The sequence below is a fragment of the Monodelphis domestica genome, chromosome 8, assembly GCF_027887165.1.
Source record: "Monodelphis domestica isolate mMonDom1 chromosome 8, mMonDom1.pri, whole genome shotgun sequence".
Taxonomy (NCBI): Eukaryota; Metazoa; Chordata; class Mammalia; order Didelphimorphia; family Didelphidae; genus Monodelphis; species Monodelphis domestica.
Genome location: NC_077234.1, coordinates 183,607,796 through 183,626,766, shown reverse-complemented (window position 1 = coordinate 183,626,766; position 18,971 = coordinate 183,607,796). Strand labels below are relative to the sequence as shown.

Here is an 18,971-nt window from a genome sequence, read left to right as displayed (position 1 = left end):
TATCATAGACTTGACTTGGTATGTTCATAAAAACACAATATACACACTCTTTCAACAAGCAGTAAACACATATTTATTAAGCAATTGTTGTTTGCCAGGCTTTATGCGAAATGATTACTATAAGCACTGTGTGTCTCTCCTTACTTTGAAAATGGGGTTAAATGCAGTAAGAATTTATAGTTTAACATAATCAGTCTGACTCAGCTAAATAACTAGTGAATAACTAGCTAATAACCAAAACAGATTTCCATAATAACCAGCTAATGTATTAACCAAAGTGGCATGTCAGAGTAGTTGGTACTGAGCTAGCATCTTTTGGAAAGTACAGTTTTTTCTACTTATAGCTGATGAATAGAAAGCAACTGATATGAAAGCAAAAATTTTGTCAATTTTTTTTTGTTCTACATAAAAACAAAATACTCTTTTAATTATTTTTTCTATTTAATTGATTGGATCATGTTTTTATCAATAATAATAATATCTCACATTTTTATTACACATTAAGGTTTATTTATTTAAATCCATACTAACAATCTAATAATACCTCCCATTTTTATTATACATGAATTTTTCTCATACCCTTACTAATGATTATTCAAATCACTATAGCACTTTGGGTTTTCCTTAAAAACAATTCTGTGAGATAGGTAATCTAAGTACTTTTAGATACTAGACTTTGAGTCAGGAAGACTTGTATTCAATTCCTATTTCAGACATGGCAAATGACAACCTCTTTGTGCCTCAGTTACCTCATCTGTAAAATGAGAAGGCTGGACATAATGGCTTCTAAGGTCTATTATCCTTTGATCCATTTTATAGAGGTAGAAACTGAGCCATAAAGAGATATGATAAGAAGTTTTTTGTTTTCCTTTTATCTAACTGGAATTTTCCTCTACATCTTTTGCCATTGTTTCATGCTCTGTCCTTTGGGACAATGTAAATAACTCAAATCCTTCTTTTATATAACAAACCTGGTCCTCTTCTTTCCAAACTAAATAGCCATTTTTTTCTTCAGACTATTCTCATATGACATGTCACAAATAGCCTTTCTGTTATGGAGTACCTAGAACTAAAACAATACTCAAATGTAATGGGGAACAGTATATTATATTGGAAAGAGAGATGGGGATGGAGTCAGAGAATGTGGGTTCAAATCCTGACTCTGTCATTTAATCCCTATATACTTTACATAAGTCACAACCTATCTGGATCTCAGTTATGTCTAACTCTTCTTGACTCCATGGACCATAGGATGCCAGGCCCTTCCATCCTCCACTATTTCTCAAAAACTGTCCAAGTTCATATTTCTTGTTTCCATGACATTCTCTATCCATCACATCTTCTGCCATCTCCTTTCCTTTTTGCCTTCTATCTTTCCAAACATCAGTGTTTCCCCCCCAATGAGTCCTGTCTTCTCATGTGGCCTCAGTTAAATCATCTGTAAATAATGAGTATTAATAATAGTAGCAAGCATTTATATAGCACCTCAAAGTTTGTAAAGTGCTTTGGAAATATTAACATTTTGTCCTTGGAACAATCCTGGAAGGTAGAGGCTAGATAGCACTATTAGTCCCTTTTTTTTCAGATGAGGAAACAGGCCAACAGATGTGAAGTGACTTGCCTAGGATCACACAGCCAGTGTCTGTGGTCAGATTAAAATACAAGTCTTCCTGACTTTATATCCAGCTTTCTATCTACTCCAACACCCAGCTAATGTGATTGTATTAGATGACTCCAAAAGTTTTTTGTTTTTTTTCCAGAAGTAGGTAGATGGCTCAGTTCATATAGAGCCAGCCCTGGATGCAGGAGGTCCTAGGTTCAATTCTAACTTCAGATACTTCCTAGCTTTGTGACCCTGGGTAAGTCACTTAACCCCAATTGCTTAGTCCTATATCACTCTTTTGTCTTGGAATGGATACTTAATACTGATGTTAAGACAGAAGGTAAGAATTTAAATAACAAGAACAAAAACCAAGAGTTCCTTTTAGATCTAAATCAAATGAGACAATAATTGTAAAATGGTTGGCACATAGTAGGCACTATACAAATGTTGGTAGGTAGAAGGGAGCAATGGATGGAGTCAGCCCTGGGCCTGGAGTTAGGAAGACTCATCTTCCTGAGTTCAAATCTGTTCTTAGACACTAATTAGTATGTGACCATAGATCAGTCATTTAATTATGTGCTTCAGTTTCCTCATCTATAAAATGAGCTGGAGAAGGAAATGGCAAACCACTCCATTATCTTTGTCAAGAAAACCCCAAGTGGGTTCAAATAGAGTCAGATGCAATTGAACAACACCAATACATAATTTTTAATTGTTGTCAGATGATGATGATGATGATGATGATGATGATGATGATGATGATGATGATGATGATGATCTAACCATAGGAGGGCACAGATGGCTTTCACTACCCTGGAATTAATACCTTCTCCAAATATAGTTTGTGTTCATATTATGGTTTCTTTTTGTGGGGAGAGGGAGCTATCTTATACATTTCAATTCAATACAAGGAAAAAATTTCCTAACAGTTAGAGCTAACCCCAAACTGACTCCTTTCTACTCTGAGATGCTGTGTTTCTGTGACTTTTACTGAAGTTAAATTTTCAGTTCATCAAAACTCCCAGAATGATTGTAGACCAATGCCAATACACTCATAAGCTATCCCTTTCTTAAGAATGGGACACGACTTTGCAGTTTTCTCTAAGAAGTTTATTATCTATCACTATGATACAATATACCTTCATCTACTCTGTATACCTTTTTTATTTACCTATTTATTTCGATGTTGTCTCCCTCCATCAGGATTTATGCTCCTTGAGGTTAAGGACTGCTTATTTTGGGGTTATTTTGTTTATTTGCCTTTGTTTATATTCCAAATATACTTGGTATATAATATTCACTTAAATATGTGTTGATTGGCTGACATTTTTGCTGTCCTCTCTCACTAGTTGCAGCTCATCTGGAGCTGTTGCACTCCTGACACTTTTCTGATAGGACTGCCACATTTTTATATCTTTCTTTCAATCATTTTCCTTGCTTTATGATCTTTACCTGTCTTTTAAAATATAAATTCATGAATTAATTTCCTCTGATGCTATAGCATTTTTTTAGATACTCACTTTATTTTTCATCAGAATTATCTCATCAGTCATCATATCACAGGATATGATGGTATATATTTAGAATTGGAAGGGACCTCTAAGGCCATCTATTCCATCTCTCTCATTTTACAGATGAAGAAACTGAGGTCCAGAGATTTTAAGCAATGTGCCCAATATAACATTGTTAATGAACAACAGGGGTTTGAAAACAAGTCCTCTAACTCCCTCATTCTAGCCATTCTATCACACAGTGCTCTCTTTTCATGAATCTTACAGTCTACTAGGTGGATAAGACACCAAAAACAAAGGTTGTCTTATTCCAAATCATATCTTTTTGACTGAATCATAATACTTTGTAATTTCTCTTTCTGTCTTTAAAATTTCCTTCTTGAGAGTTTTCCATCCTTCTTGGGCTAATTTCACTTAAAGAATTTTAGGTTATGGGCTTCTATCTAAATTTTCTCTTAAATCTGCTGTCTGAAAATCTGGAATGCTTGTCAAATTTTATTCACCTTTCCTCTTCTCATTTCACATATTTTTTTTAAACACAAAGTAGTCAATTCTCACTAAACTAATAGTTTTTTGCATTGGCTCTTCCACCTTTTGAAGGATAACATTATCTTTAGGACAAACCAGGAAGTTATTATTTATACTGTCTTTTGCAGAGAATGAACCTCAAACAAAAAAATCAAGATAATTGAAAGTCCTCATAAAGATACAGTATCATAGATTTAGAATTAAAAAGGAATTTTAGAAACCACCAAGTCCAACTCCTTCATTCTACTAATGAGAAAATTATCCATTATTAAGTTTATCATATGTTCAGTGAGTTCATCTATTTCCTATTAGTATTCAGGGGAAGCTATAGTTTATTTCCATAGGGATGTATAGAGTGTTCAGGGAAGACTAGCATCTCTGGTGTAAGGGCTTGCTGAGCCCTTTTCAGGGCTGCTTATCCATCTTTGGTATCCATCTTTCTCCCAAGTCTCTCCTGTGGCTCCAAGAAACTAGAGCATGGGCAGCAGTCACAACTCAATAAAACTATCTCAGTAAATGACCAAAAGTAGGTTAAGGGGAACCAACTGACCTCAAACTGGGTGTGTTGTGGGGATGTCTATCCAAGGCATATAAGAACATTCTCCAGCTGAATGGGTGGATGAGAATAATTTGTTCCAATAACCACGGAAACGTCACTTAGTTTAGTTAGACACTGAAGATGCCAAGGTCGTCCACTGCATTCTGAGCCACTGTCTTGCCTTTCTCTTCTATTAGGATAATGAATTCAATTCCTAGATCTTTCTTTATAACTTGATATACAGGCCTAGTTCCCCACTCCCAACTCCAAACAACAACAACAAATAAAAAGTATCAGCTACTTTCAAATTATAGAATCCATCCACCAAGTTTCAGATTGAGATTAAATAAAAGTTTGTTTTCATTCTTTGAGCCATAATTCAATTTAATTCAATTCCACAAACATTTATTAGCTTCCTACTACATTGGGTACTGAGGATGAAAATAAATGAAGCTGAATATCATCCTTTCCCCAAATGAGCTTTTAATATATTGGGGTAGAAATAAAATAAACATAAATGGATAATTACTGTATAATCTATTAGAATGTAAAATGTGCATTGGAGAATTTTGATAGAGCAATGTAAGAGGAAGAAATAGGGATTACTTCTCGCTTTTGGATTCTAGGAAAGTAAGAAAAATTTCATAGAGGAAGAAATGACTATCTGAACTAAGCCTTGAACAAAGGAAAGGTTTTCAATTGCAGAGATAGCAGGAGAGGTAGTCTATGCATAAGGGATGATATATACAATCATTAACATGTTAGAGGGCCTTGAATGCCAGTCTGGTGAGTTTGTATTTTATTGAGGAGGACTCTGGTAGCCACTGAACATTTTTGAGTAGGGTGGAGATATAATACTCTGGGTAGGTGAGGAAGACTGCTGGAAGCAGAGGGAAGAATAGGTTAAAGTGGGGAAATGTAAATTTGGAAAGTGAGGCACATTTGTAAAAGATGTGAGATTGAAAGTGGAATCAGAGTCTTAGCAACTCCTCAGACATGCAGGATAAGAGATAGGAAAGAGTTTAAATCAACTCCAAGCTCGCAAAGTTGAGTAGATGGGAGAACTGTGCTATGAACAGATTTAGGTAAGTTGGAAGGACGGGAACATTTGAGAGGGTAGGGATGGGGAGTGAAGATAATGCATTCAATTTGAGGTCTGATGTTTGAAGTGTTATTGTCATATCCAGAAAATAGAAATACAATACTGGAGCACAGAGCAGAGGTCAGAGTCAAGACTATACATCTGAGAATCATTTATTTAGGAGTTTTAAGAAATAAAAACAGAAGGTTCATGAAAGAATCTTATGAAATGGTCCCATTTAGTGAGCAAAAAGATGGAGAAAATCTAGAAAAGGAGATGGAGGAGCAATTATAGAAGAACCAGGAAGATATGGTTAATAGTGCCAAATGTTTTGGTGAAATCAAAGACACTGAGGAATAATAAAAAGTAATTACATTTGGTGACAAGGCTATTCTGGAAACTGGATTGAAAGAACTGAGGAAGACATGGAAAACTGAAATATAAACAGTGAAGTTTGTTTCTATTCCTCTCCTATTCTTCCATTTCCTCTCCCCACTCCTCCCTTGCCCTCTCCCTCCTCCCTCTCCTTTTCCATCTACCTCTCCCTTGTCCTCCCTCCCTCCTTCTCTCCCTTCCCCCTCCCTCCCTCCATCCCCATTGAGATTTCTTCTTCAATTAGTCAAGCAATAAATGGTTGAGTGTATATAGATATTTATTGAGTATTGAGAATAAAGCATGCAAAAACTTCCCCTCCCCACTTCACCCTCTAAGCACATACAGATTTCTGCTATTTTTCTTTCAAAAACTTGCATTTGTTTCCCAAACATCCAATTTCTAGAGTCTTCCGAGTAATATTGCAGGTAGTTTTAAATGTCAATTTACTAGTTGTTATTTTAACTAGAAAGGACCCTAGAGGGATTTGGATTAAATATCTTCATTTTACAGAAGAGAAAATGGATATTCATACCAGTTGAATGACTTGTTCATGATCTCAAGCCAGTGTATTTGAGATGAGATTTGAACCCGTGTCTTCTTGATCCCAGGGCAGAATTCTATCCATAATACCAAAAGCTTTTAACCTTGGGTCCATGAACCAATGATCCATAGAAAGATTTTAAGTAGTCTTTGAATTTAGATGGGAAATATATGTATAGATATTAGAAATATGGCATTTCTTTCAATGATTTATAAACATTATTCTGAAAAGGGATCTGTTGCCTTCCTCAGACTGCCAAAGGGATCCACCATAGGAAAAAGGTTAAGAATCTCTGTTCTGCATTATAGACTTGCTGTGTGGTGGCCTGACTTGGAATCCTGGCTCTAACTAGATGTCAATTAGGTGACCCTGAGTAAATTACTAAAACTCTCTGAGCCTCAGTGTCTGACTTAGCAAACAATATGACTTGTTAAAACTACCTCACCATGTAATTGTGAGGAAAGAGCATTGCCATACTCAAAACAGCATATACATATGAGTATTTCTTGTTTTCTCAAAAATAACTCTTTGTTGTGTTGTTCCTTTGTTTTTGATTCTTTGTGATTCCATTTGGGGTCTTCTTGGCAAAGATGCAAAGTGGTTTGCCATTTCTTTCTCTGGTTCATTTTACAGATGAGGAAACTGAGGTAAACAGGGCTAAGTGAGTTCTTCCAGGGTCATATAGCTAGTAAGTGTCTGAGGTCAGAATTGAACTCAGGAAGATGAATCTTCTTGATTTCAAGTCCAGTGCTCTATCCAGTGAGCCATCCATCTGCCAACACTCTTGAAGCCTCTGTGAATATCTCTAAAATGACTCTGAGACAATATTTTCTCTTCTGCCAACAATATTTTGAGATATTTGAAATAAAAATGGAGTTCAAATTATAGCTTGCCTATGAAAAAGTAGTCAAGATGATTACAAGATAGGGTAAATATGTCGAGCCAGTAGAAACATACTTTCAGCCTCACTGACTTCCAATGACTTCCAAAAAAAAAACACCCAAATAAATAGAATAATGGCAGGATTTATTTAAAATTATTCATTATGATAAAACTCAAGGCATGACATTTCCAATCACATCTTCATTTTCTTCATGAGGATAGAAATGTTTTTCAAATCTTGACATTCATCAACTAGAGGCCACCCTAGTTATCTATCAGGCTCATTCTAGGGCTTCAAGAGTGGGAGTCTTTTGCAGATCACGCATGGCTCGTGCCCACTTCTGCATATCAGAAGTGAAACAAATCCCCACTCAGACTCGTCTGAGATGATCATCTATGAGCTGACGTGTTAAATGAGCCTGTGGCTTAAAAGGTTATAAATGACAAGATTTTTACTCTTATGAGTAATTTATGACTGTTGCATGTTTGACTTGTCAGATCCCCTTGGAGGAGTCCAAATTTGTCTGTTTGACATACATTTATCTTAATACTTTTTTTCTTCCCCTCTGCAAGTTCCAAAACATATTACCTAATGTTTTCCTAGATGTCAATTTGTACCTGGAGGATCTACCTCCTAAGCCTTCACCATGGTCTGCTTTTTCTCTATTCCAGATGGCTGCCTGAATCTCAATAGCCATTGTGGGCAACTACTAGCTTATTTTCTGTAATTTTCAAGAATCACAGGAAATGACTTTTTTTTTAGTCACAAGCTCCACCAATTGCAATATATGTGATGCATGCAAATCAATTTCCAAAAATTTGCTTGCCTGAAAGTAGAATTTTTATCTCATTTCTACTTGTTTTGAAGAAGGCACAAGGGGTCATATTAGGCTAGTCAAAGGCATGAGGAGATGAAGCAGGTGAGAGAAGAGATCATTAATTAGATCTCTCAAACCATGAAGTACCTGACTAGATTTCAGGAGTGCCTGAACTTGGATAGGAAGAAAATTATGTCCTTTTTATCCAGTAACCTCTCATTGAGATTTAACATTTCCTCCAATCATGATTTTTTAAAAATATTGTGAGAAGAGATCCATGAATTTTATCAGACTGACCAAGGGGTCCAAGACACAAAAAGATTAACAAATCTTGGGCTAGAATTTACATTGATTGGGATTGGACTAGATACCGTTAGGGGTCCTGGCTATCTTTAAATTTATGATCCTGAAATAGAGAATGCAATACAAGGATTACTTATGTTATTTTTTTCATCATTTTGATAGTATGTTTAAGATTTATCTGTGTTGTAACACAATTGTAATATATTACTAATTTATCTGAATAAAATACAAAGAAAATTATTTGTGTAGGTTAGTTATGAAAAATGAAATATAATTTTTAGTTTAAAAACTGGGAGGGGTACATAAAATTTGAAAACCACCTAGTCATGACCCAAGGCTAGCTATATGTGGGCATATTTACAGGATGGTAATTACAATGTGGGATTTAAGAATCACTAGAAAGTAATACATGCCCACAAATCTCTGCTGATTTTTCTAGATGCTACCCTCTCTCCCTTCCAGGTTTGGACTCACCATTAATGCTATTCCTTTGGATTAAGCAGCAAAATCTAGAACATTTTTCCATAAAGTCACTACTTAAGTGCACAGTTGTTAGCTGGAAAGGAAGGGGGTGAAACTGGGCATCTCCTTTAGTCTTCTCCTTTGATCATCATATTGTGGATGGATTGAACACATTGGCCAGTTGTCTCCCTGGAAGGCAAGAAGAGCTTATGTGTGGAGACACATATCAAGAAGTTTTTTGGCTGGGGGTGAAGGACAGAGAAATCATAATTTCTAGGTGGCTAAAGTACTTAAGAGGAAAGGCCTCGGTAAAGAATCTAGTAAAGTGATTAGCCAACTAAATAAAAATTGTGCATTGTGTGTATATTGTGTATGCTGAATGGCAGGAGGAACACCAGATTACTGGGTTGGAGAGATAATTTAACGAATATACTGAGTACTACCCTTCTCCTGGAAGTGGGGGATGACAGGCTCTCTGCCTTTACAGAGTTTACAATGTAGATATGGAGAGGATATTTATTGAGAAGACTCATACACATTAAATAATTCAAGTCCAAGACAGATCAAGCTAGAATATATGTGTCCATAGGTATAATCTAAATAAATAAGTGATCTGGGAAGTATATAAGGAGTAAGAGAAATGTCTCTGTGGGCTTTAATGAAGGGATGGAACTTTAAATGGGTTTTGAAAGACAACTGAATATTTGTGGGTGAATGACAAGAATATGGATAGCAGTGGTAGGATCTTTGAAGTGGAAGACTTGGGGAAGATAGGAAGTACTATGAAGAGTGGGAATGCTTCAGATCAGCTTCATCTACCTCATAATACACTTTTATGTAATCCATACATTGGCCATATTTCAACTGGCCAAGAGAACCCCAGAGCCCAGGTCAGGTCCATATTGTTACTTTAATGATGTGAAGCAATTCTGGGATGTCTAGTGCATTTTGCTCTAATCAAGTCACTTGTCAGATCTGGTGTGATCTTGGTCTAGCTTTATGCTTCTAACAGGTTTTTCTTCTAGGATTCTAATTTGCTTAGACATTTTTATTGATGGGTTTAGTTTGGTCTGTGTCCCTAAAATGACCCTAGGGACTCTTGAAATTTCTTTGCTTTCAGAGATGATTTTTTCTAGGTATCCCTGACAACCTGGTGGGTGTATGTTTCATATGTATGCATATGTGTGTGTGTGTAGGGTCTTCTTAAGTGGTCTGATGGCTTTCATGTCTTCTTTGATAGCTCTGATGCTGGTGCCACCAAAATGGCATGCTGTTTTTTCAGTTCTTAAGGTCTACAAAAGTGATACGTGATCCATTTTTTTTTATTTAATCTACAAATCTTAGACGCTTTTCTATCCAGAAATCACTAGGAAAGTTGAGTTCTTCTGCCTCATGTTCCCTGAATGGAACCTCTTGAATTTTTATAAATTTCACAACAGTTTTAAAGTATTACAGACAAATCCATAATTAGGCTAGAGCTGCCAAGGCTTTCCTCAAAGCTCCTCAATGTAGAAGACATCACATTTAGGAAAGAAGCAGCACAACATAGTAGATAGGTAGTTTAGAAGCCATGAAGTCCTGCATTCAAGTCCTACTTCTCATACATACTGGTTGTGTAACTGAGCAAAAATGGAATGTTTTCATGATCTAAATAACTCTCTATGATTATACAGTGGAAAGAAGGCATCAGGCTGCATTGGTTAAGGGAATTTCTTCATTGAGAATTCCTTATACCAGTGAAAGCACAAGTCCAGTTCCTATGACCTACTTTTAAAACTATCCTAGACATTATGTGCCTATATTTGTAAATTGATTTTTATTTGCATCCATAGGTTCTCTGGTGATAGGTACTTCCTTAGTAATGAGTATACATTTAATTGAGGATTCAAGAAAATATGCTTTCATGTAACCCAAGGTAATTCATAAACATTGGAATCCTGCTGAAATAAAGTATTCTTCAGTAGTTAATCAGGTAGATACTGCATTCATTTGTAAGTCTCAAGGGGACCATTTAGTGCACTGAAATAGTGATTTGTAGCCTAAGAGAATTAATACAACTTCTAAGCGTGCTTAACTAATTCCCTAAGAAGTTTATACACGAATATAGGAACAGTAATAATAAAGAGAAAAATAAGGAGATGTGGAGGAAAAGAAAGAGAGACTGTGGAAGGAATGAGGAGGACAGCTGGAGAAGAAGAAAATGGGAAGGAAGAGGAAGAAAATGGAAAGAAAGAAAACAGGGAAAGGGAAGATGAGGAAAAAGAAATAATAATGAAGAGAAAGGAACAGGAGAAAAACCTGGCATTAGTCACTGAATAATTGAATCTTACTGCCATCTTACAAGAAAGAGATATTAATGCTGTCTGCACTATGCCCTCCCAAATCAAAGAAACAAAGCATATCATACCTATGGTAGCAGAATCATTGATGGCCTTTTTATTGTCACTTTTGATCAGCTCTTTTATCTATTATGCATTTATTGACTTAGTGCAGAAATAGATTTTTGTTTTATTTACAAAATGCAAAAATTATCTAGATTATTGTAAATCTCTAGATGTTCAATATCCCATAGATCACCATTATTGCTTCTCTAGGGTAAATGGGCCAATTCATTGAATGAGACCTAGGATAGCCTAGTTCAGTATATACATTTACCCCAGCTCATTAGAACATATACATACACACACTAGCAGGTTGTTTTCCTTTAAATACTTTAATTTTAATATTTTAGTATAGTCATTCACAGTGTGGCCCAGGAAGTCCTGAAGGTCCCTGAGACCCTTTCAATTAAGATAAAAACTATTTTCATTCTAAAACATTTTTAATTTTTAATATGGTAAATATCATTAGGTATATAATCCATTAAACAAAAGCTTTTGATGGGAGGGCCTTAGTCATTTTTAAGAATGTAAAAGGATCTTGAGAACAAAAATGTACCTATTCAATAAATCCAAGATCTCATTAATATGGATGGGTACTTCCTCCATCACTGAAGATCATGCTTTCTTATCCTAAGAATTTCTCACATCTATTTTCCCATAGGATCTATCCAACATCCTGGAGAAGTTCCTCTGAGTAGGTCTTTTTAGATTTCACAAGTAGCAATGTTCAATTCTGTACTCAGGCTACCCATCCCTTGCTCTTACTACATGATTGGCCCACATATTTCTCTGATCACATTTCCTGAGAGATATCCCTTAGACCACCATTTTCCCTAATTTTTCTAAATTATAAAAAGAATTCCACTCCCATTCTACACTGATTCCCAAAATACATCTTCTTTCTATGAGCTGATTTAGAAATCTCTTCTCCATGCCAGAGGAATTCTCTCAAACTAATGACACATGATGATCACAGACTCTACTCACATGATTTATTTTCTGAAAGTCAGGTTATTTGGGGCTGAGTTTGGGACTTCATGGGAGTTTTGACTTTAGAAATATTGCGTTGAGAGTTTTTTAAAATGTAGAACTAATATCTATAAATTTAATAAATAAGCAGTTTAATCCATTCCATTGGGAATAGCCAGGCATAAAGATATTGCTTCACTATTTTGGGGGACTCTGGCCCTCAGTATGCTTACCTATAAAATTCAAGGATTGAACTAGGAGTCCTTTCCAGCTCAAATACATTGCCTGTGTTCTTGTATGGTGGAAGATATTTGTGATCTGCACCTAGAAGGAGTTACTTGGAATGATATGTCCCTGATATGAATATGCTGCTTAACTATTATGTGTATGTTAAGGTAGACCACAATCCAGATAATACTGAAATTGCCTGGATGATTTCAAGTCAAAGCAGACTTCAGTCTTCAAACTTAATAGTAGTAGTAGTCTCTCGGTAACCGAGGATGATGATTGTCTTTGTGCGCTTTCATCTGTGATGTAGATGAGTGTGCACAAAAACACTTGTGCATGAAGGAGATTTAAGTGGAAGAGTCGATGCACAGAGACAGCCTCGGCATTGGAAGCCTGGGTCCAGTGGCACGAAAAATCGTTACACCTGGAGACTTCCTCAGCTGCATTGGATGGCCGTGTTGTCTTTTGTGCTCCAACATGCCCTAAGCACTCCACAGTGCCTTGCTGCGTCGCCCTCTCAGCTGTTGAACCTTCTTATTGGGAATGAGTTGTATTTGCACATGCCTATTTCATTTATGATATTCTTACCCCATCTCTCTTTTTTATGCATTTTCATGTCACGTATCTGGGTATGTTGGGGCTGGTGTTCTGTGAGCTATTTTATATGGATATTTACTGTATATACACATGCATTAAAATCCCATGTCCATTCTCAATCACTATAAATTCCAAAATACATTTTAATCATGTAATATAACAAAAAAGGCAAATTATTTTTTTGCCAGAGAATTTTTTTTCAAATTTTTTTGTCAAATACTTATTCATCTTTTGAAGACTTTGTTCTGAAGACACATTCTACTTTTTCTAACATGAGTAGCTAAATATTTTGCAGACCCAGAAGTCTATGCTCTGGTTAGTTTTCTTTCTCTAAATTATTCAGTTTTCTGGTATGAACAGGGCCAATGAATTGCCTCATAATTTTTGTGAAATATTTTTTCCATGGAACCTCCTTGTATGCATCTAACTAACCTCTAGAAAAATCCCATAAATTAATAATAAAATAAATTAAATAACTCATCCAAATATCTGTTATATAACAGATATATAAAAAATTTCCCCTTTGATGAACTATACTTCTCTTGAACACATTACATCCTTGCTTACTCCAGTTGTCACTGAAAAATTGCTGTTGAGGCATTTGCTTGCTTGCTTGCATTTTTTAATTTTTTAAGGATACCGTATCTTCTGCAAAACAATCCAGTGCTACCAGTTCCTAAAGAATTCTTATGGGGCAATTAGTGGCTCAGTGGATTGAGAGCCAGGCCTAAAAATGGGAGGTCCTAGGTTCAAATCTGACCTCAGACACTCTTAGCTATGTAACCTTGGGCAAGTCGCTTAACTCCTATTGCCTAGCCCTTACTACTCTTCTGCCTTGGAGCCAATACACAGTATTGAGTCAAAGGTGGAAGGTAAGGAGAAAAAAAATCCCTTAAAAAAAAAAGAATTCTTCAGGGTAGCTAGGTAGCACAGTGAATAGAGTGCCAGGCCTGGAGTCAGGAAGATGAGTCTGAGTTGAAATCTGGACTCAGATACTTATTAGCTATGTGATCCTGGGAAAATAAGTTTACCCTGTTTGTCTCAATTTCCTCAACTGTCAAATTAGCTGGAGAAGGAAGTGGCAAACCACTCCAAGTATCTTTGCGAGAAAAGTCCAAATGTGGACACAAAGAACTGGACATGACTGAAAAAGAACTAAACAAAATGAGTTCTTTAGAAGTCATCTAGCCCAACATGCTCATTTTAGATAGATAGATAGATAGATAGATAGATAGATAGATAGATAGATAGATAGATAAAAGTATATAGTTATCAGAACCAATGTTGATATTTATGATGAGGAATCTGAGACCCAGGGACACCAGATGACTTGCTGAAGATGACACAGATTGTAAGTAGAAGATCTGTGTAACCTTCAGACTATAAGATCCAACCTCCCTTGTGGCTCCTTCCTTTGACATCTTCTCCAAGTGATCCAGCCAGACATCTTCATTTTCTCTGGGTTCCACTTTTGACTGTCTGGACTAGTTTTTTCCGTCATACTCTCATAGAAGTATCTTCTAACCTTCTCCCTTACCCCTCAGCTCTTCAGCTTCTTCTCATTAGAATGTAAGCTACCTGAGGGCACCAACTGTCTGTTTTTACTTACATTTGTATTCCCAGTGCTTAGTATAATGCCTGGTATTTGGTAGGCACATAATAAAGGCAGCTAGGTGGTAGAGTGGATACAGTGCCAACCTGGAAGTCAGGAAGACTCATCTCTTCAAGTTCAAATTTGACTTCAGATACTTACTTACTAGTTATATAACCCTGGGCAAGTCACCTGACCCTATTAACTTCAGTTTCCATACCTGTCAAATGAGATAGAAAAAAGAAATGACAAACCACTACAGTATCTTTGCCAAGAAAATCTCAAATGGGGTCAGGAAGAGTCATACAAGACAAAACTGACTGAACAATAAAATTGAATGCTTGCCCCACCTCTCATCTTTTTCTCCTTATTTGACTAGACAAGCTCACCATGCCTCTGAGGACTTTAAATAGCTAGAGGAATAACAAGTCAATCACAAGGAAGTCTATTGGGGAGGAATGGATGAACAGAGGATTTACTAAGTACTTACTCTATGCAAAGCATCATGCTAAATGCTGGAGACATACATAGAAAAGTAAGACAGTCTTTGCTTTAAAGGAGCTCACATTCTGATGTGAGAGACAACACAGCGGTAACTTTTCAGTTACAAGTTGGATAGAAAGGTTCCATGGTCCTTAGAGTCCATCAGCAAAGCTTATATCAATAACTCTTCTTCATTGTCATTTACACTGATAAAATTTTATCAAGGTCTGATATAGAACTACCAAGTACGCTGGTAGAAAGAACTTTCTTTTCTGGGTTTTCTGTAGTTGTGGCTATAGTATTTCTACTGGAAGAGTTGCTAAGTCACATCTCAAAAGGGGTTGCTATGTGGGATGATGACTAAGGACATAGGGCTGATACCTTTGCTATTCCTTAGCCTCTTGAGTCCTGGGCTATCTCCATTAGGATCTGAAGGGAGATTGTATTAAAGGTGGTGGTCTGATTTGCCTGGCACATGCTGCCTCTCATCTTGCCCTCAGTTTGCCTCCCTGTTTCAGCTAGACTGGCTTCATTGCCTTGATTTGTGGCAGTTGGTTCAGTGTGAAGATAGTTGGTCCCTTCTCCATTCGATTGTGAACTTCTCAGAGATAGAGATTGTCTTTTGCCTCTTTTGAATTCCCAGAGTTTAGCTTAGTGTTTGGAACAGAATATACACTTAATGCATGAAGAATGGTATATAGATGATACCCTGGATAATGATTGCAAGGGCTGTACAGGGTGTGTTATTAATCCTAGGGCTTCTGTTGGTAGCTGGTGGTGATAAGGAAAGTGGATTCCCTTCCTTTTATTTAATAATATTTTATTATTTTCCAATTATAGATAATAGTGATTTTAACATATGCCTTCCAAAATGATGATATCCAAATCGTCTCCCTTCCTTCTTTCCCCTCTCCCTGAGATGGTAAGCAATCTGATCTAAGTTACATGTGTACGATTATGCAAAACATATTTCTAGAAATGTCATGTTGTGAGAGAATACTAATATAAGACCAAAACCCCAAAACAAAAATACATGCAAATAAAGTGAAATACAATCTGTATTCAGACTCCATCAGTTCTTTCCCTGGAGCTCACTAGCATCATAAATTCTTGAGAATTGTCTTGGATCATTATATTGCTGAGAATAGCTAAGCCTTTCACAGTTAATCATTCTACATTATTACTGTTACTGCATACAAAGTTCTGGTTCTGCTCACTTCACTGCATCAGTTCTTGTAGTTCTTTCCATGTTATTCTAAAATCATCTTGGCTATCATTTCTTAGAGCACAGTACTATTTCATTGCAATCATATTTCACAGTTTGTTCAACAATTCCTCAATTGATGTACATCTCTTCAGAATCCAATTCTTTGCCACCACGAAAAGCTGCTATAAATATTTTTGTACAAATAGGTCCTTTCCTTCCCCCCTTTTAAAAAATCTCTTTGGGGTACAGATCTAGTAATGGCATTATGGCTATAGGGCTGGAGAAGAAACAAGTCTGGTACTTTGGATTTGGAGGCACTGCTATATTAAGGCTCTTGGACTCAAGGTCTCCATCAGGGTCTGAGGGAAGATTATGGTCAAAGTGATGGTAATGGTTTGACTTTCCTAGGATGTGCTGCTTCCCAGGTTAAGGATGCTGTGGTTTTTCTAATATCAAAGCTCACTGCCCTTCACCAATATATTTATCTTCAGTTGTCAGCTTGAAGACATATTTGTATAGTATTTTCTAACATGGCATTGTAAGAATTGTATCGACAAAAATAACCCTAGAACGGACTCTCCCACAAATACACAAATACTCCCACAAAGAGAGAGTGGACACACACATAGAGTGCACAAGTAGAGATCATTTCACATTTTGAGGAAGTAGGATCCTGATGTCTTTTATTTTATCTTCTCAGGTGTTTTCCTGTTTCTCTACAGTTATAACACCTCTGCTCTCTAGACCTGTTCCTTTCCACAGCTCCAATTGACTCTGCAGTAGACACTTAAGCTCTACTCTGCTGGGTTTACCATCTCTTAAACACCTTTGTTATTGGTGGCAGGAGGATAAAGAGAGATTCTTCTCCCCCTCCCTCAACACACACACACACACACACACACACACACACACACACACACAAATACAAACTTTCACTGTATTCTGGAAAAAGCTCAAAGAAAAAAGGCAAAGAAGAATTCTCAATTCCCTCTCAAGAACTGGGTTCTCTTTCATAGCTAGCTCTCTTCTTGACTATCAAAGACAAATCTCTTAAGGTGCCAGAATTCTATAAGTCCAGAGTTGGCAAGCTTATTTTTAATGGCCATTAAGACATGAATAATCTTTCAGATACCCAGTGGCTAGCCTCCCTAACATTCAAGTTGGCTTGAAGAATTTCACTTATTTGAAAGGAGCACAAAGTGTAACCATTTCTTCACATTTTTTACAGCTTCTTTATACTCAATGTTAACTTCTTTATGCTTGCTAGAGGAGAAAAGAGGTGAAAACATTTCTTTTAACTTCTTTTTATGTCTCTTTTACACTCAAGTCATATGACTATAGGTCTCAGGCATGAGAAAGAAAATATGTCAGAAGATTGGGCAGTATAAAACCTTAAAGCTGATATCATACAACTAAAGGTAAAAGATATTGCTTGTAATATTGTTTGAAGAATAACATATATGTCCACTTCCAGAGAAGTAAGTGATAAAGAGAAATAAGTAAGGCATAGTTTTACATATACATATTGTTTTTGTTAAATAATGCCTTCTTCAATGAGGGAGGGGAAGGAGGGAGAGAATCAATTGCGTATTTTAATGTAACAAAAAAAAAAATGGATGTTCCTAGAGAGTAGAGACTGATACTAAGAACAGACTGACCAGAGCATAGATATTTATTTGATAGGTACTTACTGAATAGAGACAAATTGAATGAAAACATTTTGGGGAAAGGACTAATCTCCATTCTTTTGCCAAACAATCTATTCTGTGTAGCAACCTCTGGTGCTTATGAGCAAAATGTACTTGACTTTGTCAGTGCAGAAAAAGAAAGAGTACCTGTGAGCCAACCAATTCCAAAGAACTTACAATGAAATCAGAGAGAGAAGGGGAGAGAAAAGAAAGGAAGAGAAGAGAGCAAAAAAGGAAGTGAAAGCGAGAAAAAGGAAGAGAAGGAAAGAGGGAAAGAGGGAGACAGGAAAAGAGATATGAGACAAAGAGATAAGAGAGAAATATGAGACAGAAACAGACAAAGAGAGAGATGAGAGATGTGTGAGAGAGATGATGATGATGATGATGGACTCAGAGAGCAGATTGAATTATATTTTCTTTTTGGGATGGCCATTGTGGGAACTGCTTTGCTTGACTATGAATATCTGTAATGAATTTAGTTTAGTTTAGTTTTTTTTTTGTTTGTTTGTTTGTTTTCTAAATGGGTAGAGAGTAAGAGATTTTGGAAGTGAAAAATAAATGATTTCCCCTAAAATTTCACATGGCCATTCAGAAATTAAGCAGTAAGGCACCTTAACTATAGCCTTGAATTATCTATCAGGATATTAGATTCTCCTTCAAGCTAAACCACTGAGGTAGCATCTTATTTCAGGTGATTTTGATTTGTAACAAGCAGCCTTCTCACTCTATCAGCCCCCCTAGTTGGGGATTAGAGATGAAGGTTCAACAGGAACCAAGAAGGAGAGATGTGAAGCAAATGGCAGCAGATGTTGGATTCAAGTAGAGGGAAATCAAGGGCAATGGCAGCCCTCTTTCTTGCCTAGGTGGAATGAGATTCCACCAGTCTATTCAGTGGCGGGTTAACTGCAGCCCAGCTCAATGAGAGGTCCTGACACTGAAGAGACCAAAAGATAAACTCTCCTGAGTGACAGTTCACACAAGTAATGTAGTAGATAATGAAACTTGCTGAATTATAGTGGTGGGGAATTTTAGAGAAGTTGCACCAGGAAGCAAGCCAGAGAAAAGACTGAATATTCTTGAGCCCCTCCCCTACACTACTTCCTGTTCCTTTCAACTGTCTGGGTAATGGTCTTCTCACAGGTGGTAAATTGAAGATTTCCCCCTAATAATCTAATCCTACAATCA

The 18,971-nt window shown here is 36.6% G+C and overlaps 1 long non-coding RNA gene across 4 annotated transcripts in view; it reads right to left on the bottom strand.

Annotated features, from left to right (window-relative positions):
* Window positions 1-18,971, bottom strand: part of LOC130455875 (uncharacterized) — a 366,804-nt gene that overhangs the window by 12,224 nt on the left and 335,609 nt on the right. The gene's annotated exons all lie outside the window — the stretch shown is intronic.